This window comes from Dendrobates tinctorius, unplaced genomic scaffold (genome assembly GCF_039654945.1).
Source record: "Dendrobates tinctorius isolate UK_male_01 unplaced genomic scaffold, ASM3965494v1 ptg000683l, whole genome shotgun sequence".
NCBI lineage: Eukaryota > Metazoa > Chordata > Amphibia > Anura > Dendrobatidae > Dendrobates > Dendrobates tinctorius.
Window position 1 is genome coordinate 19,631 of NW_027362330.1, and position 24,926 is coordinate 44,556.

The 24,926-nt window shown below is 46.8% G+C and overlaps 14 non-coding genes across 14 annotated transcripts; all 14 read right to left on the reverse strand.

Annotated features, from left to right (window-relative positions):
• Nucleotides 1–1,563: 1,563 nt before the first annotated feature.
• Nucleotides 1,564–1,754, reverse strand: LOC141079588 (U2 spliceosomal RNA). The gene has a single exon (XR_012228514.1). It is a non-coding gene; the product is annotated as a U2 spliceosomal RNA (small nuclear RNA).
• Nucleotides 1,755–3,328: 1,574 nt separating this feature from the next.
• On the reverse strand, nucleotides 3,329–3,519 carry LOC141079589 (U2 spliceosomal RNA). Its single transcript, XR_012228515.1, has one exon. It is a non-coding gene; the product is annotated as a U2 spliceosomal RNA (small nuclear RNA).
• A 1,574-nt stretch (nucleotides 3,520–5,093) lies between these two features.
• LOC141079590 (U2 spliceosomal RNA) lies at nucleotides 5,094–5,284 on the reverse strand. Its single transcript, XR_012228516.1, has one exon. It is a non-coding gene; the product is annotated as a U2 spliceosomal RNA (small nuclear RNA).
• A 1,574-nt stretch (nucleotides 5,285–6,858) lies between these two features.
• On the reverse strand, nucleotides 6,859–7,049 carry LOC141079592 (U2 spliceosomal RNA). The gene has a single exon (XR_012228518.1). It is a non-coding gene; the product is annotated as a U2 spliceosomal RNA (small nuclear RNA).
• Nucleotides 7,050–8,623: 1,574 nt separating this feature from the next.
• Nucleotides 8,624–8,814, reverse strand: LOC141079593 (U2 spliceosomal RNA). The gene has a single exon (XR_012228519.1). It is a non-coding gene; the product is annotated as a U2 spliceosomal RNA (small nuclear RNA).
• Nucleotides 8,815–10,388: 1,574 nt separating this feature from the next.
• Nucleotides 10,389–10,579, reverse strand: LOC141079594 (U2 spliceosomal RNA). The gene has a single exon (XR_012228520.1). It is a non-coding gene; the product is annotated as a U2 spliceosomal RNA (small nuclear RNA).
• A 1,574-nt stretch (nucleotides 10,580–12,153) lies between these two features.
• On the reverse strand, nucleotides 12,154–12,344 carry LOC141079595 (U2 spliceosomal RNA). The gene has a single exon (XR_012228521.1). It is a non-coding gene; the product is annotated as a U2 spliceosomal RNA (small nuclear RNA).
• A 1,574-nt stretch (nucleotides 12,345–13,918) lies between these two features.
• Nucleotides 13,919–14,109, reverse strand: LOC141079596 (U2 spliceosomal RNA). Its single transcript, XR_012228522.1, has one exon. It is a non-coding gene; the product is annotated as a U2 spliceosomal RNA (small nuclear RNA).
• Nucleotides 14,110–15,683: 1,574 nt separating this feature from the next.
• LOC141079598 (U2 spliceosomal RNA) lies at nucleotides 15,684–15,874 on the reverse strand. Its single transcript, XR_012228523.1, has one exon. It is a non-coding gene; the product is annotated as a U2 spliceosomal RNA (small nuclear RNA).
• A 1,575-nt stretch (nucleotides 15,875–17,449) lies between these two features.
• On the reverse strand, nucleotides 17,450–17,640 carry LOC141079599 (U2 spliceosomal RNA). Its single transcript, XR_012228524.1, has one exon. It is a non-coding gene; the product is annotated as a U2 spliceosomal RNA (small nuclear RNA).
• Nucleotides 17,641–19,214: 1,574 nt separating this feature from the next.
• On the reverse strand, nucleotides 19,215–19,405 carry LOC141079600 (U2 spliceosomal RNA). The gene has a single exon (XR_012228525.1). It is a non-coding gene; the product is annotated as a U2 spliceosomal RNA (small nuclear RNA).
• Nucleotides 19,406–20,979: 1,574 nt separating this feature from the next.
• Nucleotides 20,980–21,170, reverse strand: LOC141079601 (U2 spliceosomal RNA). Its single transcript, XR_012228526.1, has one exon. It is a non-coding gene; the product is annotated as a U2 spliceosomal RNA (small nuclear RNA).
• Nucleotides 21,171–22,744: 1,574 nt separating this feature from the next.
• On the reverse strand, nucleotides 22,745–22,935 carry LOC141079602 (U2 spliceosomal RNA). Its single transcript, XR_012228527.1, has one exon. It is a non-coding gene; the product is annotated as a U2 spliceosomal RNA (small nuclear RNA).
• A 1,574-nt stretch (nucleotides 22,936–24,509) lies between these two features.
• On the reverse strand, nucleotides 24,510–24,700 carry LOC141079604 (U2 spliceosomal RNA). Its single transcript, XR_012228529.1, has one exon. It is a non-coding gene; the product is annotated as a U2 spliceosomal RNA (small nuclear RNA).
• Between the last annotated feature and the right edge of the window lie 226 nt (nucleotides 24,701–24,926).

The window sequence follows — 24,926 nt, forward strand, 5'->3', positions numbered from 1 at the left end:
GTTTGCCGCTTGCAAGGCCACAGGGCTTAAGACAGGCACCCATTGTGGAGAATGACACAGACACCACCCTGAGGAAGACATTCAAACCAAGTCTGGGCGCATAACAAAAGCGCAGGCGGCTGATTTTTTTTTTTTTTTTTTCCCCCAGGATTCCACTCCACGCGCTTTTAATTTGCATAGGCCAACCCCTTTTTTGTTAGGCCACCCTCCCCTCACGGTCAAACGCGCTTCAGTACTAGGAAAGAGGCCAGAGGAGCACTGCTCCTACACCGCCCCCTCTACTACCCTCCCTAAATGAAAGGTCTTGCTTTAAGGCTGTGTGCACACGCTGCAGATTGGCCGCTACAGACACGCAGCAGTTTTAGCTGCGGTGTACAGTACCATTCATTTGAATGGGTAAAAAAAAACGCTGTGCCGACGCTGCGGAAAAAACCGCGCGGATTTGCTGCGGTTTTGAATCCGCAGAAAGAATTGCATGTCAATTCTTTCTGTGGAAAACGCTGCGGGTTCCTATCTCCACCATTGTGGAGATAGTGAATCCGCAGGACCAAACCGCAGGCAAAACCGCAGATAATCCGCAGGTCTTTGGACCTGCGGATTATCTGCGGTTTTTGCTAAATCCGTGCGGATTAATCCGCAGCGGAATCCGCAGCGTGTGAACGTGGCCTAACTCTCCTGGTGCCAGATATTGTAACCAGGAGGCGAGCATGGCCCACCTGTCTGCTCAGGCTCACTCAGCAGACTGAAGCTGAATACTACTGCGCAGCTGCTACAGACTGTGGGCTGCCCATTGTGACACGTGGTCCCATTGTGAGACGTGGTCGAACACATCCAAGCATTGTGTGCTATGAATGGCATGATTCCTATCACAGTGTTCCATGGATGGACACATCCTATTTACTGCAGGCAAGCAGCGCACCTAGCTGCTGCTGCTGCTACAAGCCACTAGAATACCGTCCGTCTGTCAGACAGGTGGACGTAGGCAGAACATTCAAATAACTCGCCAGATAAATCGTTGCTTTTCCATTTTATTCATATATGAATTAATTCAAAATTGAACAGTAAATTTCAAAGTTGGAAGGCCACAAGAGGGGGACAATGTTTCAAAAATGAAGCGACATATCATTGCATGAGGGATGTGGTAGGAATTGAATGCTTGAATTAAGACTGGGGAAGTTCTGAGGCGAAGGGGCTGCAGGCCTTGTAGCAGGTGGGTGTGCAGAAATGTAGCTATCCAAAGCCAAACACATTACTGCAGCTTGTCACACCTATACCTACCAAACAGCAAAGGCCAAGATAGATCATTATTTTACGGACACATTGAATACAGTGCAATGCCTCCCATATAGCGGTGAATAAGAGTAGTAGTAGTAGTAGTAGTAGTAGTAGTAGAAGAGTTGGTCAAGTTAAATCAAGGCTAAGGAATTGGAAATGTGCAACTTGGACCAAGAAAAACTAATTGCAGAGCAGCGACATTGGAAAAAAGCATTCAAATCATGCTTTGAAAACACTACTTGCTTATCCCGATTTCAATTCAATCTGTCTTTGGAAACCGCTTAAGAGAGTGAGTGCACCATTCCCAGAGAAACTGCCATACTGGGCTGATACGTGGAGTGAAGTGAGCAAGCTCTTTTTCCATCTCCCTGTTCTAAAAATCCATTTAATATATGGTCCCCAGATAGGGGACGTATCAGATATTAAACTGATAAGAACAGATACTACACTTGATCTTAGCCAAAAGGCCGAGAAGCGATAACCAGAAATGGTTTGCCGCTTGCAAGGCCACAGGGCTTAAGACAGGCACCCATTGTGGAGAATGACACAGACACCACCCTGAGGAAGACATTCAAACCAAGTCTGGGCGCATAACAAAAGCGCAGGCGGCTGATTTTTTTTTTTTTTTTTTCCCCCAGGATTCCACTCCACGCGCTTTTAATTTGCATAGGCCAACCCCTTTTTTGTTAGGCCACCCTCCCCTCACGGTCAAACGCGCTTCAGTACTAGGAAAGAGGCCAGAGGAGCACTGCTCCTACACCGCCCCCTCTACTACCCTCCCTAAATGAAAGGTCTTGCTTTAAGGCTGTGTGCACACGCTGCGGATTGGCCGCTACAGACACGCAGCAGTTTTAGCTGCGGTGTACAGTACCATTCATTTGAATGGGTAAAAAAAAACGCTGTGCCGACGCTGCGGAAAAAACCGCGCGGATTTGCTGCGGTTTTGAATCCGCAGAAAGAATTGCATGTCAATTCTTTCTGTGGAAAACGCTGCGGGTTCCTATCTCCACCATTGTGGAGATAGTGAATCCGCAGGACCAAACCGCAGGCAAAACCGCAGATAATCCGCAGGTCTTTGGACCTGCGGATTATCTGCGGTTTTTGCTAAATCCGTGCGGATTAATCCGCAGCGGAATCCGCAGCGTGTGAACGTGGCCTAACTCTCCTGGTGCCAGATATTGTAACCAGGAGGCGAGCATGGCCCACCTGTCTGCTCAGGCTCACTCAGCAGACTGAAGCTGAATACTACTGCGCAGCTGCTACAGACTGTGGGCTGCCCATTGTGACACGTGGTCCCATTGTGAGACGTGGTCGAACACATCCAAGCATTGTGTGCTATGAATGGCATGATTCCTATCACAGTGTTCCATGGATGGACACATCCTATTTACTGCAGGCAAGCAGCGCACCTAGCTGCTGCTGCTGCTACAAGCCACTAGAATACCGTCCGTCTGTCAGACAGGTGGACGTAGGCAGAACATTCAAATAACTCGCCAGATAAATCGTTGCTTTTCCATTTTATTCATATATGAATTAATTCAAAATTGAACAGTAAATTTCAAAGTTGGAAGGCCACAAGAGGGGGACAATGTTTCAAAAATGAAGCGACATATCATTGCATGAGGGATGTGGTAGGAATTGAATGCTTGAATTAAGACTGGGGAAGTTCTGAGGCGAAGGGGCTGCAGGCCTTGTAGCAGGTGGGTGTGCAGAAATGTAGCTATCCAAAGCCAAACACATTACTGCAGCTTGTCACACCTATACCTACCAAACAGCAAAGGCCAAGATAGATCATTATTTTACGGACACATTGAATACAGTGCAATGCCTCCCATATAGCGGTGAATAAGAGTAGTAGTAGTAGTAGTAGTAGTAGTAGTAGAAGAGTTGGTCAAGTTAAATCAAGGCTAAGGAATTGGAAATGTGCAACTTGGACCAAGAAAAACTAATTGCAGAGCAGCGACATTGGAAAAAAGCATTCAAATCATGCTTTGAAAACACTACTTGCTTATCCCGATTTCAATTCAATCTGTCTTTGGAAACCGCTTAAGAGAGTGAGTGCACCATTCCCAGAGAAACTGCCATACTGGGCTGATACGTGGAGTGAAGTGAGCAAGCTCTTTTTCCATCTCCCTGTTCTAAAAATCCATTTAATATATGGTCCCCAGATAGGGGACGTATCAGATATTAAACTGATAAGAACAGATACTACACTTGATCTTAGCCAAAAGGCCGAGAAGCGATAACCAGAAATGGTTTGCCGCTTGCAAGGCCACAGGGCTTAAGACAGGCACCCATTGTGGAGAATGACACAGACACCACCCTGAGGAAGACATTCAAACCAAGTCTGGGCGCATAACAAAAGCGCAGGCGGCTGATTTTTTTTTTTTTTTTTTCCCCCAGGATTCCACTCCACGCGCTTTTAATTTGCATAGGCCAACCCCTTTTTTGTTAGGCCACCCTCCCCTCACGGTCAAACGCGCTTCAGTACTAGGAAAGAGGCCAGAGGAGCACTGCTCCTACACCGCCCCCTCTACTACCCTCCCTAAATGAAAGGTCTTGCTTTAAGGCTGTGTGCACACGCTGCGGATTGGCCGCTACAGACACGCAGCAGTTTTAGCTGCGGTGTACAGTACCATTCATTTGAATGGGTAAAAAAAAACGCTGTGCCGACGCTGCGGAAAAAACCGCGCGGATTTGCTGCGGTTTTGAATCCGCAGAAAGAATTGCATGTCAATTCTTTCTGTGGAAAACGCTGCGGGTTCCTATCTCCACCATTGTGGAGATAGTGAATCCGCAGGACCAAACCGCAGGCAAAACCGCAGATAATCCGCAGGTCTTTGGACCTGCGGATTATCTGCGGTTTTTGCTAAATCCGTGCGGATTAATCCGCAGCGGAATCCGCAGCGTGTGAACGTGGCCTAACTCTCCTGGTGCCAGATATTGTAACCAGGAGGCGAGCATGGCCCACCTGTCTGCTCAGGCTCACTCAGCAGACTGAAGCTGAATACTACTGCGCAGCTGCTACAGACTGTGGGCTGCCCATTGTGACACGTGGTCCCATTGTGAGACGTGGTCGAACACATCCAAGCATTGTGTGCTATGAATGGCATGATTCCTATCACAGTGTTCCATGGATGGACACATCCTATTTACTGCAGGCAAGCAGCGCACCTAGCTGCTGCTGCTGCTACAAGCCACTAGAATACCGTCCGTCTGTCAGACAGGTGGACGTAGGCAGAACATTCAAATAACTCGCCAGATAAATCGTTGCTTTTCCATTTTATTCATATATGAATTAATTCAAAATTGAACAGTAAATTTCAAAGTTGGAAGGCCACAAGAGGGGGACAATGTTTCAAAAATGAAGCGACATATCATTGCATGAGGGATGTGGTAGGAATTGAATGCTTGAATTAAGACTGGGGAAGTTCTGAGGCGAAGGGGCTGCAGGCCTTGTAGCAGGTGGGTGTGCAGAAATGTAGCTATCCAAAGCCAAACACATTACTGCAGCTTGTCACACCTATACCTACCAAACAGCAAAGGCCAAGATAGATCATTATTTTACGGACACATTGAATACAGTGCAATGCCTCCCATATAGCGGTGAATAAGAGTAGTAGTAGTAGTAGTAGTAGTAGTAGTAGAAGAGTTGGTCAAGTTAAATCAAGGCTAAGGAATTGGAAATGTGCAACTTGGACCAAGAAAAACTAATTGCAGAGCAGCGACATTGGAAAAAAGCATTCAAATCATGCTTTGAAAACACTACTTGCTTATCCCGATTTCAATTCAATCTGTCTTTGGAAACCGCTTAAGAGAGTGAGTGCACCATTCCCAGAGAAACTGCCATACTGGGCTGATACGTGGAGTGAAGTGAGCAAGCTCTTTTTCCATCTCCCTGTTCTAAAAATCCATTTAATATATGGTCCCCAGATAGGGGACGTATCAGATATTAAACTGATAAGAACAGATACTACACTTGATCTTAGCCAAAAGGCCGAGAAGCGATAACCAGAAATGGTTTGCCGCTTGCAAGGCCACAGGGCTTAAGACAGGCACCCATTGTGGAGAATGACACAGACACCACCCTGAGGAAGACATTCAAACCAAGTCTGGGCGCATAACAAAAGCGCAGGCGGCTGATTTTTTTTTTTTTTTTTTCCCCCAGGATTCCACTCCACGCGCTTTTAATTTGCATAGGCCAACCCCTTTTTTGTTAGGCCACCCTCCCCTCACGGTCAAACGCGCTTCAGTACTAGGAAAGAGGCCAGAGGAGCACTGCTCCTACACCGCCCCCTCTACTACCCTCCCTAAATGAAAGGTCTTGCTTTAAGGCTGTGTGCACACGCTGCGGATTGGCCGCTACAGACACGCAGCAGTTTTAGCTGCGGTGTACAGTACCATTCATTTGAATGGGTAAAAAAAAACGCTGTGCCGACGCTGCGGAAAAAACCGCGCGGATTTGCTGCGGTTTTGAATCCGCAGAAAGAATTGCATGTCAATTCTTTCTGTGGAAAACGCTGCGGGTTCCTATCTCCACCATTGTGGAGATAGTGAATCCGCAGGACCAAACCGCAGGCAAAACCGCAGATAATCCGCAGGTCTTTGGACCTGCGGATTATCTGCGGTTTTTGCTAAATCCGTGCGGATTAATCCGCAGCGGAATCCGCAGCGTGTGAACGTGGCCTAACTCTCCTGGTGCCAGATATTGTAACCAGGAGGCGAGCATGGCCCACCTGTCTGCTCAGGCTCACTCAGCAGACTGAAGCTGAATACTACTGCGCAGCTGCTACAGACTGTGGGCTGCCCATTGTGACACGTGGTCCCATTGTGAGACGTGGTCGAACACATCCAAGCATTGTGTGCTATGAATGGCATGATTCCTATCACAGTGTTCCATGGATGGACACATCCTATTTACTGCAGGCAAGCAGCGCACCTAGCTGCTGCTGCTGCTACAAGCCACTAGAATACCGTCCGTCTGTCAGACAGGTGGACGTAGGCAGAACATTCAAATAACTCGCCAGATAAATCGTTGCTTTTCCATTTTATTCATATATGAATTAATTCAAAATTGAACAGTAAATTTCAAAGTTGGAAGGCCACAAGAGGGGGACAATGTTTCAAAAATGAAGCGACATATCATTGCATGAGGGATGTGGTAGGAATTGAATGCTTGAATTAAGACTGGGGAAGTTCTGAGGCGAAGGGGCTGCAGGCCTTGTAGCAGGTGGGTGTGCAGAAATGTAGCTATCCAAAGCCAAACACATTACTGCAGCTTGTCACACCTATACCTACCAAACAGCAAAGGCCAAGATAGATCATTATTTTACGGACACATTGAATACAGTGCAATGCCTCCCATATAGCGGTGAATAAGAGTAGTAGTAGTAGTAGTAGTAGTAGTAGTAGAAGAGTTGGTCAAGTTAAATCAAGGCTAAGGAATTGGAAATGTGCAACTTGGACCAAGAAAAACTAATTGCAGAGCAGCGACATTGGAAAAAAGCATTCAAATCATGCTTTGAAAACACTACTTGCTTATCCCGATTTCAATTCAATCTGTCTTTGGAAACCGCTTAAGAGAGTGAGTGCACCATTCCCAGAGAAACTGCCATACTGGGCTGATACGTGGAGTGAAGTGAGCAAGCTCTTTTTCCATCTCCCTGTTCTAAAAATCCATTTAATATATGGTCCCCAGATAGGGGACGTATCAGATATTAAACTGATAAGAACAGATACTACACTTGATCTTAGCCAAAAGGCCGAGAAGCGATAACCAGAAATGGTTTGCCGCTTGCAAGGCCACAGGGCTTAAGACAGGCACCCATTGTGGAGAATGACACAGACACCACCCTGAGGAAGACATTCAAACCAAGTCTGGGCGCATAACAAAAGCGCAGGCGGCTGATTTTTTTTTTTTTTTTTTCCCCCAGGATTCCACTCCACGCGCTTTTAATTTGCATAGGCCAACCCCTTTTTTGTTAGGCCACCCTCCCCTCACGGTCAAACGCGCTTCAGTACTAGGAAAGAGGCCAGAGGAGCACTGCTCCTACACCGCCCCCTCTACTACCCTCCCTAAATGAAAGGTCTTGCTTTAAGGCTGTGTGCACACGCTGCGGATTGGCCGCTACAGACACGCAGCAGTTTTAGCTGCGGTGTACAGTACCATTCATTTGAATGGGTAAAAAAAAACGCTGTGCCGACGCTGCGGAAAAAACCGCGCGGATTTGCTGCGGTTTTGAATCCGCAGAAAGAATTGCATGTCAATTCTTTCTGTGGAAAACGCTGCGGGTTCCTATCTCCACCATTGTGGAGATAGTGAATCCGCAGGACCAAACCGCAGGCAAAACCGCAGATAATCCGCAGGTCTTTGGACCTGCGGATTATCTGCGGTTTTTGCTAAATCCGTGCGGATTAATCCGCAGCGGAATCCGCAGCGTGTGAACGTGGCCTAACTCTCCTGGTGCCAGATATTGTAACCAGGAGGCGAGCATGGCCCACCTGTCTGCTCAGGCTCACTCAGCAGACTGAAGCTGAATACTACTGCGCAGCTGCTACAGACTGTGGGCTGCCCATTGTGACACGTGGTCCCATTGTGAGACGTGGTCGAACACATCCAAGCATTGTGTGCTATGAATGGCATGATTCCTATCACAGTGTTCCATGGATGGACACATCCTATTTACTGCAGGCAAGCAGCGCACCTAGCTGCTGCTGCTGCTACAAGCCACTAGAATACCGTCCGTCTGTCAGACAGGTGGACGTAGGCAGAACATTCAAATAACTCGCCAGATAAATCGTTGCTTTTCCATTTTATTCATATATGAATTAATTCAAAATTGAACAGTAAATTTCAAAGTTGGAAGGCCACAAGAGGGGGACAATGTTTCAAAAATGAAGCGACATATCATTGCATGAGGGATGTGGTAGGAATTGAATGCTTGAATTAAGACTGGGGAAGTTCTGAGGCGAAGGGGCTGCAGGCCTTGTAGCAGGTGGGTGTGCAGAAATGTAGCTATCCAAAGCCAAACACATTACTGCAGCTTGTCACACCTATACCTACCAAACAGCAAAGGCCAAGATAGATCATTATTTTACGGACACATTGAATACAGTGCAATGCCTCCCATATAGCGGTGAATAAGAGTAGTAGTAGTAGTAGTAGTAGTAGTAGTAGAAGAGTTGGTCAAGTTAAATCAAGGCTAAGGAATTGGAAATGTGCAACTTGGACCAAGAAAAACTAATTGCAGAGCAGCGACATTGGAAAAAAGCATTCAAATCATGCTTTGAAAACACTACTTGCTTATCCCGATTTCAATTCAATCTGTCTTTGGAAACCGCTTAAGAGAGTGAGTGCACCATTCCCAGAGAAACTGCCATACTGGGCTGATACGTGGAGTGAAGTGAGCAAGCTCTTTTTCCATCTCCCTGTTCTAAAAATCCATTTAATATATGGTCCCCAGATAGGGGACGTATCAGATATTAAACTGATAAGAACAGATACTACACTTGATCTTAGCCAAAAGGCCGAGAAGCGATAACCAGAAATGGTTTGCCGCTTGCAAGGCCACAGGGCTTAAGACAGGCACCCATTGTGGAGAATGACACAGACACCACCCTGAGGAAGACATTCAAACCAAGTCTGGGCGCATAACAAAAGCGCAGGCGGCTGATTTTTTTTTTTTTTTTTTCCCCCAGGATTCCACTCCACGCGCTTTTAATTTGCATAGGCCAACCCCTTTTTTGTTAGGCCACCCTCCCCTCACGGTCAAACGCGCTTCAGTACTAGGAAAGAGGCCAGAGGAGCACTGCTCCTACACCGCCCCCTCTACTACCCTCCCTAAATGAAAGGTCTTGCTTTAAGGCTGTGTGCACACGCTGCGGATTGGCCGCTACAGACACGCAGCAGTTTTAGCTGCGGTGTACAGTACCATTCATTTGAATGGGTAAAAAAAAACGCTGTGCCGACGCTGCGGAAAAAACCGCGCGGATTTGCTGCGGTTTTGAATCCGCAGAAAGAATTGCATGTCAATTCTTTCTGTGGAAAACGCTGCGGGTTCCTATCTCCACCATTGTGGAGATAGTGAATCCGCAGGACCAAACCGCAGGCAAAACCGCAGATAATCCGCAGGTCTTTGGACCTGCGGATTATCTGCGGTTTTTGCTAAATCCGTGCGGATTAATCCGCAGCGGAATCCGCAGCGTGTGAACGTGGCCTAACTCTCCTGGTGCCAGATATTGTAACCAGGAGGCGAGCATGGCCCACCTGTCTGCTCAGGCTCACTCAGCAGACTGAAGCTGAATACTACTGCGCAGCTGCTACAGACTGTGGGCTGCCCATTGTGACACGTGGTCCCATTGTGAGACGTGGTCGAACACATCCAAGCATTGTGTGCTATGAATGGCATGATTCCTATCACAGTGTTCCATGGATGGACACATCCTATTTACTGCAGGCAAGCAGCGCACCTAGCTGCTGCTGCTGCTACAAGCCACTAGAATACCGTCCGTCTGTCAGACAGGTGGACGTAGGCAGAACATTCAAATAACTCGCCAGATAAATCGTTGCTTTTCCATTTTATTCATATATGAATTAATTCAAAATTGAACAGTAAATTTCAAAGTTGGAAGGCCACAAGAGGGGGACAATGTTTCAAAAATGAAGCGACATATCATTGCATGAGGGATGTGGTAGGAATTGAATGCTTGAATTAAGACTGGGGAAGTTCTGAGGCGAAGGGGCTGCAGGCCTTGTAGCAGGTGGGTGTGCAGAAATGTAGCTATCCAAAGCCAAACACATTACTGCAGCTTGTCACACCTATACCTACCAAACAGCAAAGGCCAAGATAGATCATTATTTTACGGACACATTGAATACAGTGCAATGCCTCCCATATAGCGGTGAATAAGAGTAGTAGTAGTAGTAGTAGTAGTAGTAGTAGAAGAGTTGGTCAAGTTAAATCAAGGCTAAGGAATTGGAAATGTGCAACTTGGACCAAGAAAAACTAATTGCAGAGCAGCGACATTGGAAAAAAGCATTCAAATCATGCTTTGAAAACACTACTTGCTTATCCCGATTTCAATTCAATCTGTCTTTGGAAACCGCTTAAGAGAGTGAGTGCACCATTCCCAGAGAAACTGCCATACTGGGCTGATACGTGGAGTGAAGTGAGCAAGCTCTTTTTCCATCTCCCTGTTCTAAAAATCCATTTAATATATGGTCCCCAGATAGGGGACGTATCAGATATTAAACTGATAAGAACAGATACTACACTTGATCTTAGCCAAAAGGCCGAGAAGCGATAACCAGAAATGGTTTGCCGCTTGCAAGGCCACAGGGCTTAAGACAGGCACCCATTGTGGAGAATGACACAGACACCACCCTGAGGAAGACATTCAAACCAAGTCTGGGCGCATAACAAAAGCGCAGGCGGCTGATTTTTTTTTTTTTTTTTTCCCCCAGGATTCCACTCCACGCGCTTTTAATTTGCATAGGCCAACCCCTTTTTTGTTAGGCCACCCTCCCCTCACGGTCAAACGCGCTTCAGTACTAGGAAAGAGGCCAGAGGAGCACTGCTCCTACACCGCCCCCTCTACTACCCTCCCTAAATGAAAGGTCTTGCTTTAAGGCTGTGTGCACACGCTGCGGATTGGCCGCTACAGACACGCAGCAGTTTTAGCTGCGGTGTACAGTACCATTCATTTGAATGGGTAAAAAAAAACGCTGTGCCGACGCTGCGGAAAAAACCGCGCGGATTTGCTGCGGTTTTGAATCCGCAGAAAGAATTGCATGTCAATTCTTTCTGTGGAAAACGCTGCGGGTTCCTATCTCCACCATTGTGGAGATAGTGAATCCGCAGGACCAAACCGCAGGCAAAACCGCAGATAATCCGCAGGTCTTTGGACCTGCGGATTATCTGCGGTTTTTGCTAAATCCGTGCGGATTAATCCGCAGCGGAATCCGCAGCGTGTGAACGTGGCCTAACTCTCCTGGTGCCAGATATTGTAACCAGGAGGCGAGCATGGCCCACCTGTCTGCTCAGGCTCACTCAGCAGACTGAAGCTGAATACTACTGCGCAGCTGCTACAGACTGTGGGCTGCCCATTGTGACACGTGGTCCCATTGTGAGACGTGGTCGAACACATCCAAGCATTGTGTGCTATGAATGGCATGATTCCTATCACAGTGTTCCATGGATGGACACATCCTATTTACTGCAGGCAAGCAGCGCACCTAGCTGCTGCTGCTGCTACAAGCCACTAGAATACCGTCCGTCTGTCAGACAGGTGGACGTAGGCAGAACATTCAAATAACTCGCCAGATAAATCGTTGCTTTTCCATTTTATTCATATATGAATTAATTCAAAATTGAACAGTAAATTTCAAAGTTGGAAGGCCACAAGAGGGGGACAATGTTTCAAAAATGAAGCGACATATCATTGCATGAGGGATGTGGTAGGAATTGAATGCTTGAATTAAGACTGGGGAAGTTCTGAGGCGAAGGGGCTGCAGGCCTTGTAGCAGGTGGGTGTGCAGAAATGTAGCTATCCAAAGCCAAACACATTACTGCAGCTTGTCACACCTATACCTACCAAACAGCAAAGGCCAAGATAGATCATTATTTTACGGACACATTGAATACAGTGCAATGCCTCCCATATAGCGGTGAATAAGAGTAGTAGTAGTAGTAGTAGTAGTAGTAGTAGAAGAGTTGGTCAAGTTAAATCAAGGCTAAGGAATTGGAAATGTGCAACTTGGACCAAGAAAAACTAATTGCAGAGCAGCGACATTGGAAAAAAGCATTCAAATCATGCTTTGAAAACACTACTTGCTTATCCCGATTTCAATTCAATCTGTCTTTGGAAACCGCTTAAGAGAGTGAGTGCACCATTCCCAGAGAAACTGCCATACTGGGCTGATACGTGGAGTGAAGTGAGCAAGCTCTTTTTCCATCTCCCTGTTCTAAAAATCCATTTAATATATGGTCCCCAGATAGGGGACGTATCAGATATTAAACTGATAAGAACAGATACTACACTTGATCTTAGCCAAAAGGCCGAGAAGCGATAACCAGAAATGGTTTGCCGCTTGCAAGGCCACAGGGCTTAAGACAGGCACCCATTGTGGAGAATGACACAGACACCACCCTGAGGAAGACATTCAAACCAAGTCTGGGCGCATAACAAAAGCGCAGGCGGCTGATTTTTTTTTTTTTTTTTTCCCCCAGGATTCCACTCCACGCGCTTTTAATTTGCATAGGCCAACCCCTTTTTTGTTAGGCCACCCTCCCCTCACGGTCAAACGCGCTTCAGTACTAGGAAAGAGGCCAGAGGAGCACTGCTCCTACACCGCCCCCTCTACTACCCTCCCTAAATGAAAGGTCTTGCTTTAAGGCTGTGTGCACACGCTGCGGATTGGCCGCTACAGACACGCAGCAGTTTTAGCTGCGGTGTACAGTACCATTCATTTGAATGGGTAAAAAAAAACGCTGTGCCGACGCTGCGGAAAAAACCGCGCGGATTTGCTGCGGTTTTGAATCCGCAGAAAGAATTGCATGTCAATTCTTTCTGTGGAAAACGCTGCGGGTTCCTATCTCCACCATTGTGGAGATAGTGAATCCGCAGGACCAAACCGCAGGCAAAACCGCAGATAATCCGCAGGTCTTTGGACCTGCGGATTATCTGCGGTTTTTGCTAAATCCGTGCGGATTAATCCGCAGCGGAATCCGCAGCGTGTGAACGTGGCCTAACTCTCCTGGTGCCAGATATTGTAACCAGGAGGCGAGCATGGCCCACCTGTCTGCTCAGGCTCACTCAGCAGACTGAAGCTGAATACTACTGCGCAGCTGCTACAGACTGTGGGCTGCCCATTGTGACACGTGGTCCCATTGTGAGACGTGGTCGAACACATCCAAGCATTGTGTGCTATGAATGGCATGATTCCTATCACAGTGTTCCATGGATGGACACATCCTATTTACTGCAGGCAAGCAGCGCACCTAGCTGCTGCTGCTGCTACAAGCCACTAGAATACCGTCCGTCTGTCAGACAGGTGGACGTAGGCAGAACATTCAAATAACTCGCCAGATAAATCGTTGCTTTTCCATTTTATTCATATATGAATTAATTCAAAATTGAACAGTAAATTTCAAAGTTGGAAGGCCACAAGAGGGGGACAATGTTTCAAAAATGAAGCGACATATCATTGCATGAGGGATGTGGTAGGAATTGAATGCTTGAATTAAGACTGGGGAAGTTCTGAGGCGAAGGGGCTGCAGGCCTTGTAGCAGGTGGGTGTGCAGAAATGTAGCTATCCAAAGCCAAACACATTACTGCAGCTTGTCACACCTATACCTACCAAACAGCAAAGGCCAAGATAGATCATTATTTTACGGACACATTGAATACAGTGCAATGCCTCCCATATAGCGGTGAATAAGAGTAGTAGTAGTAGTAGTAGTAGTAGTAGTAGAAGAGTTGGTCAAGTTAAATCAAGGCTAAGGAATTGGAAATGTGCAACTTGGACCAAGAAAAACTAATTGCAGAGCAGCGACATTGGAAAAAAGCATTCAAATCATGCTTTGAAAACACTACTTGCTTATCCCGATTTCAATTCAATCTGTCTTTGGAAACCGCTTAAGAGAGTGAGTGCACCATTCCCAGAGAAACTGCCATACTGGGCTGATACGTGGAGTGAAGTGAGCAAGCTCTTTTTCCATCTCCCTGTTCTAAAAATCCATTTAATATATGGTCCCCAGATAGGGGACGTATCAGATATTAAACTGATAAGAACAGATACTACACTTGATCTTAGCCAAAAGGCCGAGAAGCGATAACCAGAAATGGTTTGCCGCTTGCAAGGCCACAGGGCTTAAGACAGGCACCCATTGTGGAGAATGACACAGACACCACCCTGAGGAAGACATTCAAACCAAGTCTGGGCGCATAACAAAAGCGCAGGCGGCTGATTTTTTTTTTTTTTTTTTCCCCCAGGATTCCACTCCACGCGCTTTTAATTTGCATAGGCCAACCCCTTTTTTGTTAGGCCACCCTCCCCTCACGGTCAAACGCGCTTCAGTACTAGGAAAGAGGCCAGAGGAGCACTGCTCCTACACCGCCCCCTCTACTACCCTCCCTAAATGAAAGGTCTTGCTTTAAGGCTGTGTGCACACGCTGCGGATTGGCCGCTACAGACACGCAGCAGTTTTAGCTGCGGTGTACAGTACCATTCATTTGAATGGGTAAAAAAAAACGCTGTGCCGACGCTGCGGAAAAAACCGCGCGGATTTGCTGCGGTTTTGAATCCGCAGAAAGAATTGCATGTCAATTCTTTCTGTGGAAAACGCTGCGGGTTCCTATCTCCACCATTGTGGAGATAGTGAATCCGCAGGACCAAACCGCAGGCAAAACCGCAGATAATCCGCAGGTCTTTGGACCTGCGGATTATCTGCGGTTTTTGCTAAATCCGTGCGGATTAATCCGCAGCGGAATCCGCAGCGTGTGAACGTGGCCTAACTCTCCTGGTGCCAGATATTGTAACCAGGAGGCGAGCATGGCCCACCTGTCTGCTCAGGCTCACTCAGCAGACTGAAGCTGAATACTACTGCGCAGCTGCTACAGACTGTGGGCTGCCCATTGTGACACGTGGTCCCATTGTGAGACGTGGTCGAACACATCCAAGCATTGTGTGCTATGAATGGCATGATTCCTATCACAGTGTTCCATGGATGGACACATCCTATTTACTGCAGGCAAGCAGCGCACCTAGCTGCTGCTGCTGCTACAAGCCACTAGAATACCGTCCGTCTGTCAGACAGGTGGACGTAGGCAGAACATTCAAATAACTCGCCAGATAAATCGTTGCTTTTCCATTTTATTCATATATGAATTAATTCAAAATTGAACAGTAAATTTCAAAGTTGGAAGGCCACAAGAGGGGGACAATGTTTCAAAAATGAAGCGACATATCATTGCATGAGGGATGTGGTAGGAATTGAATGCTTGAATTAAGACTGGGGAAGTTCTGAGGCGAAGGGGCTGCAGGCCTTGTAGCAGGTGGGTGTGCAGAAATGTAGCTATCCAAAGCCAAACACATTACTGCAGCTTGTCACACCTATACCTACCAAACAGCAAAGGCCAAGATAGATCATTATTTTACGGACACATTGAATACAGTGCAATGCCTCCCATATAGCGGTGAATAAGAGTAGTAGTAGTAGTAGTAGTAGTAGTAGTAGAAGAGTTGGTCAAGTTAAATCAAGGCTAAGGAATTGGAAATGTGCAACTTGGACCAAGAAAAACTAATTGCAGAGCAGCGACATTGGAAAAAAGCATTCAAATCATGCTTTGAAAACACTACTTGCTTATCCCGATTTCAATTCAATCTGTCTTTGGAAACCGCTTAAGAGAGTGAGTGCACCATTCCCAGAGAAACTGCCATACTGGGCTGATACGTGGAGTGAAGTGAGCAAGCTCTTTTTCCATCTCCCTGTTCTAAAAATCCATTTAATATATGGTCCCCAGATAGGGGACGTATCAGATATTAAACTGATAAGAACAGATACTACACTTGATCTTAGCCAAAAGGCCGAGAAGCGATAACCAGAAATGGTTTGCCGCTTGCAAGGCCACAGGGCTTAAGACAGGCACCCATTGTGGAGAATGACACAGACACCACCCTGAGGAAGACATTCAAACCAAGTCTGGGCGCATAACAAAAGCGCAGGCGGCTGATTTTTTTTTTTTTTTTTTCCCCCAGGATTCCACTCCACGCGCTTTTAATTTGCATAGGCCAACCCCTTTTTTGTTAGGCCACCCTCCCCTCACGGTCAAACGCGCTTCAGTACTAGGAAAGAGGCCAGAGGAGCACTGCTCCTACACCGCCCCCTCTACTACCCTCCCTAAATGAAAGGTCTTGCTTTAAGGCTGTGTGCACACGCTGCGGATTGGCCGCTACAGACACGCAGCAGTTTTAGCTGCGGTGTACAGTACCATTCATTTGAATGGGTAAAAAAAAAACGCTGTGCCGACGCTGCGGAAAAAACCGCGCGGATTTGCTGCGGTTTTGAATCCGCAGAAAGAATTGCATGTCAATTCTTTCTGTGGAAAACGCTGCGGGTTCCTATCTCCACCATTGTGGAGATAGTGAATCCGCAGGACCAAACCGCAGGCAAAACCGCAGATAATCCGCAGGTCTTTGGACCTGCGGATTATCTGCGGTTTTTGCTAAATCCGTGCGGATTAATCCGCAGCGGAATCCGCAGCGTGTGAACGTGGCCTAACTCTCCTGGTGCCAGATATTGTAACCAGGAGGCGAGCATGGCCCACCTGTCTGCTCAGGCTCACTCAGCAGACTGAAGCTGAATACTACTGCGCAGCTGCTACAGACTGTGGGCTGCCCATTGTGACACGTGGTCCCATTGTGAGACGTGGTCGAACACATCCAAGCATTGTGTGCTATGAATGGCATGATTCCTATCACAGTGTTCCATGGATGGACACATCCTATTTACTGCAGGCAAGCAGCGCACCTAGCTGCTGCTGCTGCTACAAGCCACTAGAATACCGTCCGTCTGTCAGACAGGTGGACGTAGGCAGAACATTCAAATAACTCGCCAGATAAATCGTTGCTTTTCCATTTTATTCATATATGAATTAATTCAAAATTGAACAGTAAATTTCAAAGTTGGAAGGCCACAAGAGGGGGACAATGTTTCAAAAATGAAGCGACATATCATTGCATGAGGGATGTGGTAGGAATTGAATGCTTGAATTAAGACTGGGGAAGTTCTGAGGCGAAGGGGCTGCAGGCCTTGTAGCAGGTGGGTGTGCAGAAATGTAGCTATCCAAAGCCAAACACATTACTGCAGCTTGTCACACCTATACCTACCAAACAGCAAAGGCCAAGATAGATCATTATTTTACGGACACATTGAATACAGTGCAATGCCTCCCATATAGCGGTGAATAAGAGTAGTAGTAGTAGTAGTAGTAGTAGTAGTAGAAGAGTTGGTCAAGTTAAATCAAGGCTAAGGAATTGGAAATGTGCAACTTGGACCAAGAAAAACTAATTGCAGAGCAGCGACATTGGAAAAAAGCATTCAAATCATGCTTTGAAAACACTACTTGCTTATCCCGATTTCAATTCAATCTGTCTTTGGAAACCGCTTAAGAGAGTGAGTGCACCATTCCCAGAGAAACTGCCATACTGGGCTGATACGTGGAGTGAAGTGAGCAAGCTCTTTTTCCATCTCCCTGTTCTAAAAATCCATTTAATATATGGTCCCCAGATAGGGGACGTATCAGATATTAAACTGATAAGAACAGATACTACACTTGATCTTAGCCAAAAGGCCGAGAAGCGATAACCAGAAATGGTTTGCCGCTTGCAAGGCCACAGGGCTTAAGACAGGCACCCATTGTGGAGAATGACACAGACACCACCCTGAGGAAGACATTCAAACCAAGTCTGGGCGCATAACAAAAGCGCAGGCGGCTGATTTTTTTTTTTTTTTTTTCCCCCAGGATTCCACTCCACGCGCTTTTAATTTGCATAGGCCAACCCCTTTTTTGTTAGGCCACCCTCCCCTCACGGTCAAACGCGCTTCAGTACTAGGAAAGAGGCCAGAGGAGCACTGCTCCTACACCGCCCCCTCTACTACCCTCCCTAAATGAAAGGTCTTGCTTTAAGGCTGTGTGCACACGCTGCGGATTGGCCGCTACAGACACGCAGCAGTTTTAGCTGCGGTGTACAGTACCATTCATTTGAATGGGTAAAAAAAAACGCTGTGCCGACGCTGCGGAAAAAACCGCGCGGATTTGCTGCGGTTTTGAATCCGCAGAAAGAATTGCATGTCAATTCTTTCTGTGGAAAACGCTGCGGGTTCCTATCTCCACCATTGTGGAGATAGTGAATCCGCAGGACCAAACCGCAGGCAAAACCGCAGATAATCCGCAGGTCTTTGGACCTGCGGATTATCTGCGGTTTTTGCTAAATCCGTGCGGATTAATCCGCAGCGGAATCCGCAGCGTGTGAACGTGGCCTAACTCTCCTGGTGCCAGATATTGTAACCAGGAGGCGAGCATGGCCCACCTGTCTGCTCAGGCTCACTCAGCAGACTGAAGCTGAATACTACTGCGCAGCTGCTACAGACTGTGGGCTGCCCATTGTGACACGTGGTCCCATTGTGAGACGTGGTCGAACACATCCAAGCATTGTGTGCTATGAATGGCATGATTCCTATCACAGTGTTCCATGGATGGACACATCCTATTTACTGCAGGCAAGCAGCGCACCTAGCTGCTGCTGCTGCTACAAGCCACTAGAATACCGTCCGTCTGTCAGACAGGTGGACGTAGGCAGAACATTCAAATAACTCGCCAGATAAATCGTTGCTTTTCCATTTTATTCATATATGAATTAATTCAAAATTGAACAGTAAATTTCAAAGTTGGAAGGCCACAAGAGGGGGACAATGTTTCAAAAATGAAGCGACATATCATTGCATGAGGGATGTGGTAGGAATTGAATGCTTGAATTAAGACTGGGGAAGTTCTGAGGCGAAGGGGCTGCAGGCCTTGTAGCAGGTGGGTGTGCAGAAATGTAGCTATCCAAAGCCAAACACATTACTGCAGCTTGTCACACCTATACCTACCAAACAGCAAAGGCCAAGATAGATCATTATTTTACGGACACATTGAATACAGTGCAATGCCTCCCATATAGCGGTGAATAAGAGTAGTAGTAGTAGTAGTAGTAGTAGTAGTAGAAGAGTTGGTCAAGTTAAATCAAGGCTAAGGAATTGGAAATGTGCAACTTGGACCAAGAAAAACTAATTGCAGAGCAGCGACATTGGAAAAAAGCATTCAAATCATGCTTTGAAAACACTACTTGCTTATCCCGATTTCAATTCAATCTGTCTTTGGAAACCGCTTAAGAGAGTGAGTGCACCATTCCCAGAGAAACTGCCATACTGGGCTGATACGTGGAGTGAAGTGAGCAAGCTCTTTTTCCATCTCCCTGTTCTAAAAATCCATTTAATATATGGTCCCCAGATAGGGGACGTATCAGATATTAAACTGATAAGAACAGATACTACACTTGATCTTAGCCAAAAGGCCGAGAAGCGATAACCAGAAATGGTTTGCCGCTTGCAAGGCCACAGGGCTTAAGACAGGCACCCATTGTGGAGAATGACACAGACACCACCCTGAGGAAGACATTCAAACCAAGTCTGGGCGCATAACAAAAGCGCAGGCGGCTGATTTTTTTTTTTTTTTTTTCCCCCAGGATTCCACTCCACGCGCTTTTAATTTGCATAGGCCAACCCCTTTTTTGTTAGGCCACCCTCCCCTCACGGTCAAACGCGCTTCAGTACTAGGAAAGAGGCCAGAGGAGCACTGCTCCTACACCGCCCCCTCTACTACCCTCCCTAAATGAAAGGTCTTGCTTTAAGGCTGTGTGCACACGCTGCGGATTGGCCGCTACAGACACGCAGCAGTTTTAGCTGCGGTGTACAGTACCATTCATTTGAATGGGTAAAAAAAAACGCTGTGCCGACGCTGCGGAAAAAACCGCGCGGATTTGCTGCGGTTTTGAATCCGCAGAAAGAATTGCATGTCAATTCTTTCTGTGGAAAACGCTGCGGGTTCCTATCTCCACCATTGTGGAGATAGTGAATCCGCAGGACCAAACCGCAGGCAAAACCGCAGATAATCCGCAGGTCTTTGGACCTGCGGATTATCTGCGGTTTTTGCTAAATCCGTGCGGATTAATCCGCAGCGGAATCCGCAGCGTGTGAACGTGGCCTAACTCTCCTGGTGCCAGATATTGTAACCAGGAGGCGAGCATGGCCCACCTGTCTGCTCAGGCTCACTCAGCAGACTGAAGCTGAATACTACTGCGCAGCTGCTACAGACTGTGGGCTGCCCATTGTGACACGTGGTCCCATTGTGAGACGTGGTCGAACACATCCAAGCATTGTGTGCTATGAATGGCATGATTCCTATCACAGTGTTCCATGGATGGACACATCCTATTTACTGCAGGCAAGCAGCGCACCTAGCTGCTGCTGCTGCTACAAGCCACTAGAATACCGTCCGTCTGTCAGACAGGTGGACGTAGGCAGAACATTCAAATAACTCGCCAGATAAATCGTTGCTTTTCCATTTTATTCATATATGAATTAATTCAAAATTGAACAGTAAATTTCAAAGTTGGAAGGCCACAAGAGGGGGACAATGTTTCAAAAATGAAGCGACATATCATTGCATGAGGGATGTGGTAGGAATTGAATGCTTGAATTAAGACTGGGGAAGTTCTGAGGCGAAGGGGCTGCAGGCCTTGTAGCAGGTGGGTGTGCAGAAATGTAGCTATCCAAAGCCAAACACATTACTGCAGCTTGTCACACCTATACCTACCAAACAGCAAAGGCCAAGATAGATCATTATTTTACGGACACATTGAATACAGTGCAATGCCTCCCATATAGCGGTGAATAAGAGTAGTAGTAGTAGTAGTAGTAGTAGTAGTAGAAGAGTTGGTCAAGTTAAATCAAGGCTAAGGAATTGGAAATGTGCAACTTGGACCAAGAAAAACTAATTGCAGAGCAGCGACATTGGAAAAAAGCATTCAAATCATGCTTTGAAAACACTACTTGCTTATCCCGATTTCAATTCAATCTGTCTTTGGAAACCGCTTAAGAGAGTGAGTGCACCATTCCCAGAGAAACTGCCATACTGGGCTGATACGTGGAGTGAAGTGAGCAAGCTCTTTTTCCATCTCCCTGTTCTAAAAATCCATTTAATATATGGTCCCCAGATAGGGGACGTATCAGATATTAAACTGATAAGAACAGATACTACACTTGATCTTAGCCAAAAGGCCGAGAAGCGATAACCAGAAATGGTTTGCCGCTTGCAAGGCCACAGGGCTTAAGACAGGCACCCATTGTGGAGAATGACACAGACACCACCCTGAGGAAGACATTCAAACCAAGTCTGGGCGCATAACAAAAGCGCAGGCGGCTGATTTTTTTTTTTTTTTTTTCCCCCAGGATTCCACTCCACGCGCTTTTAATTTGCATAGGCCAACCCCTTTTTTGTTAGGCCACCCTCCCCTCACGGTCAAACGCGCTTCAGTACTAGGAAAGAGGCCAGAGGAGCACTGCTCCTACACCGCCCCCTCTACTACCCTCCCTAAATGAAAGGTCTTGCTTTAAGGCTGTGTGCACACGCTGCGGATTGGCCGCTACAGACACGCAGCAGTTTTAGCTGCGGTGTACAGTACCATTCATTTGAATGGGTAAAAAAAAACGCTGTGCCGACGCTGCGGAAAAAACCGCGCGGATTTGCTGCGGTTTTGAATCCGCAGAAAGAATTGCATGTCAATTCTTTCTGTGGAAAACGCTGCGGGTTCCTATCTCCACCATTGTGGAGATAGTGAATCCGCAGGACCAAACCGCAGGCAAAACCGCAGATAATCCGCAGGTCTTTGGACCTGCGGATTATCTGCGGTTTTTGCTAAATCCGTGCGGATTAATCCGCAGCGGAATCCGCAGCGTGTGAACGTGGCCTAACTCTCCTGGTGCCAGATATTGTAACCAGGAGGCGAGCATGGCCCACCTGTCTGCTCAGGCTCACTCAGCAGACTGAAGCTGAATACTACTGCGCAGCTGCTACAGACTGTGGGCTGCCCATTGTGACACGTGGTCCCATTGTGAGACGTGGTCGAACACATCCAAGCATTGTGTGCTATGAATGGCATGATTCCTATCACAGTGTTCCATGGATGGACACATCCTATTTACTGCAGGCAAGCAGCGCACCTAGCTGCTGCTGCTGCTACAAGCCACTAGAATACCGTCCGTCTGTCAGACAGGTGGACGTAGGCAGAACATTCAAATAACTCGCCAGATAAATCGTTGCTTTTCCATTTTATTCATATATGAATTAATTCAAAATTGAACAGTAAATTTCAAAGTTGGAAGGCCACAAGAGGGGGACAATGTTTCAAAAATGAAGCGACATATCATTGCATGAGGGATGTGGTAGGAATTGAATGCTTGAATTAAGACTGGGGAAGTTCTGAGGCGAAGGGGCTGCAGGCCTTGTAGCAGGTGGGTGTGCAGAAATGTAGCTATCCAAAGCCAAACACATTACTGCAGCTTGTCACACCTATACCTACCAAACAGCAAAGGCCAAGATAGATCATTATTTTACGGACACATTGAATACAGTGCAATGCCTCCCATATAGCGGTGAATAAGAGTAGTAGTAGTAGTAGTAGTAGTAGTAGTAGAAGAGTTGGTCAAGTTAAATCAAGGCTAAGGAATTGGAAATGTGCAACTTGGACCAAGAAAAACTAATTGCAGAGCAGCGACATTGGAAAAAAGCATTCAAATCATGCTTTGAAAACACTACTTGCTTATCCCGATTTCAATTCAATCTGTCTTTGGAAACCGCTTAAGAGAGTGAGTGCACCATTCCCAGAGAAACTGCCATACTGGGCTGATACGTGGAGTGAAGTGAGCAAGCTCTTTTTCCATCTCCCTGTTCTAAAAATCCATTTAATATATGGTCCCCAGATAGGGGACGTATCAGATATTAAACTGATAAGAACAGATACTACACTTGATCTTAGCCAAAAGGCCGAGAAGCGATAACCAGAAATGGTTTGCCGCTTGCAAGGCCACAGGGCTTAAGACAGGCACCCATTGTGGAGAATGACACAGACACCACCCTGAGGAAGACATTCAAACCAAGTCTGGGCGCATAACAAAAGCGCAGGCGGCTGATTTTTTTTTTTTTTTTTTCCCCCAGGATTCCACTCCACGCGCTTTTAATTTGCATAGGCCAACCCCTTTTTTGTTAGGCCACCCTCCCCTCACGGTCAAACGCGCTTCAGTACTAGGAAAGAGGCCAGAGGAGCACTGCTCCTACACCGCCCCCTCTACTACCCTCCCTAAATGAAAGGTCTTGCTTTAAGGCTGTGTGCACACGCTGCGGATTGGCCGCTACAGACACGCAGCAGTTTTAGCTGCGGTGTACAGTACCATTCATTTGAATGGGTAAAAAAAAACGCTGTGCCGACGCTGCGGAAAAAACCGCGCGGATTTGCTGCGGTTTTGAATCCGCAGAAAGAATTGCATGTCAATTCTTTCTGTGGAAAACGCTGCGGGTTCCTATCTCCACCATTGTGGAGATAGTGAATCCGCAGGACCAAACCGCAGGCAAAACCGCAGATAATCCGCAGGTCTTTGGACCTGCGGATTATCTGCGGTTTTTGCTAAATCCGTGCGGATTAATCCGCAGCGGAATCCGCAGCGTGTGAACGTGGCCTAACTCTCCTGGTGCCAGATATTGTAACCAGGAGGCGAGCATGGCCCACCTGTCTGCTCAGGCTCACTCAGCAGACTGAAGCTGAATACTACTGCGCAGCTGCTACAGACTGTGGGCTGCCCATTGTGACACGTGGTCCCATTGTGAGACGTGGTCGAACACATCCAAGCATTGTGTGCTATGAATGGCATGATTCCTATCACAGTGTTCCATGGATGGACACATCCTATTTACTGCAGGCAAGCAGCGCACCTAGCTGCTGCTGCTGCTACAAGCCACTAGAATACCGTCCGTCTGTCAGACAGGTGGACGTAGGCAGAACATTCAAATAACTCGCCAGATAAATCGTTGCTTTTCCATTTTATTCATATATGAATTAATTCAAAATTGAACAGTAAATTTCAAAGTTGGAAGGCCACAAGAGGGGGACAATGTTTCAAAAATGAAGCGACATATCATTGCATGAGGGATGTGGTAGGAATTGAATGCTTGAATTAAGACTGGGGAAGTTCTGAGGCGAAGGGGCTGCAGGCCTTGTAGCAGGTGGGTGTGCAGAAATGTAGCTATCCAAAGCCAAACACATTACTGCAGCTTGTCACACCTATACCTACCAAACAGCAAAGGCCAAGATAGATCATTATTTTACGGACACATTGAATACAGTGCAATGCCTCCCATATAGCGGTGAATAAGAGTAGTAGTAGTAGTAGTAGTAGTAGTAGTAGAAGAGTTGGTCAAGTTAAATCAAGGCTAAGGAATTGGAAATGTGCAACTTGGACCAAGAAAAACTAATTGCAGAGCAGCGACATTGGAAAAAAGCATTCAAATCATGCTTTGAAAACACTACTTGCTTATCCCGATTTCAATTCAATCTGTCTTTGGAAACCGCTTAAGAGAGTGAGTGCACCATTCCCAGAGAAACTGCCATACTGGGCTGATACGTGGAGTGAAGTGAGCAAGCTCTTTTTCCATCTCCCTGTTCTAAAAATCCATTTAATATATGGTCCCCAGATAGGGGACGTATCAGATATTAAACTGATAAGAACAGATACTACACTTGATCTTAGCCAAAAGGCCGAGAAGCGATAACCAGAAATGGTTTGCCGCTTGCAAGGCCACAGGGCTTAAGACAGGCACCCATTGTGGAGAATGACACAGACACCACCCTGAGGAAGACATTCAAACCAAGTCTGGGCGCATAACAAAAGCGCAGGCGGCTGATTTTTTTTTTTTTTTTTTCCCCCAGGATTCCACTCCACGCGCTTTTAATTTGCATAGGCCAACCCCTTTTTTGTTAGGCCACCCTCCCCTCA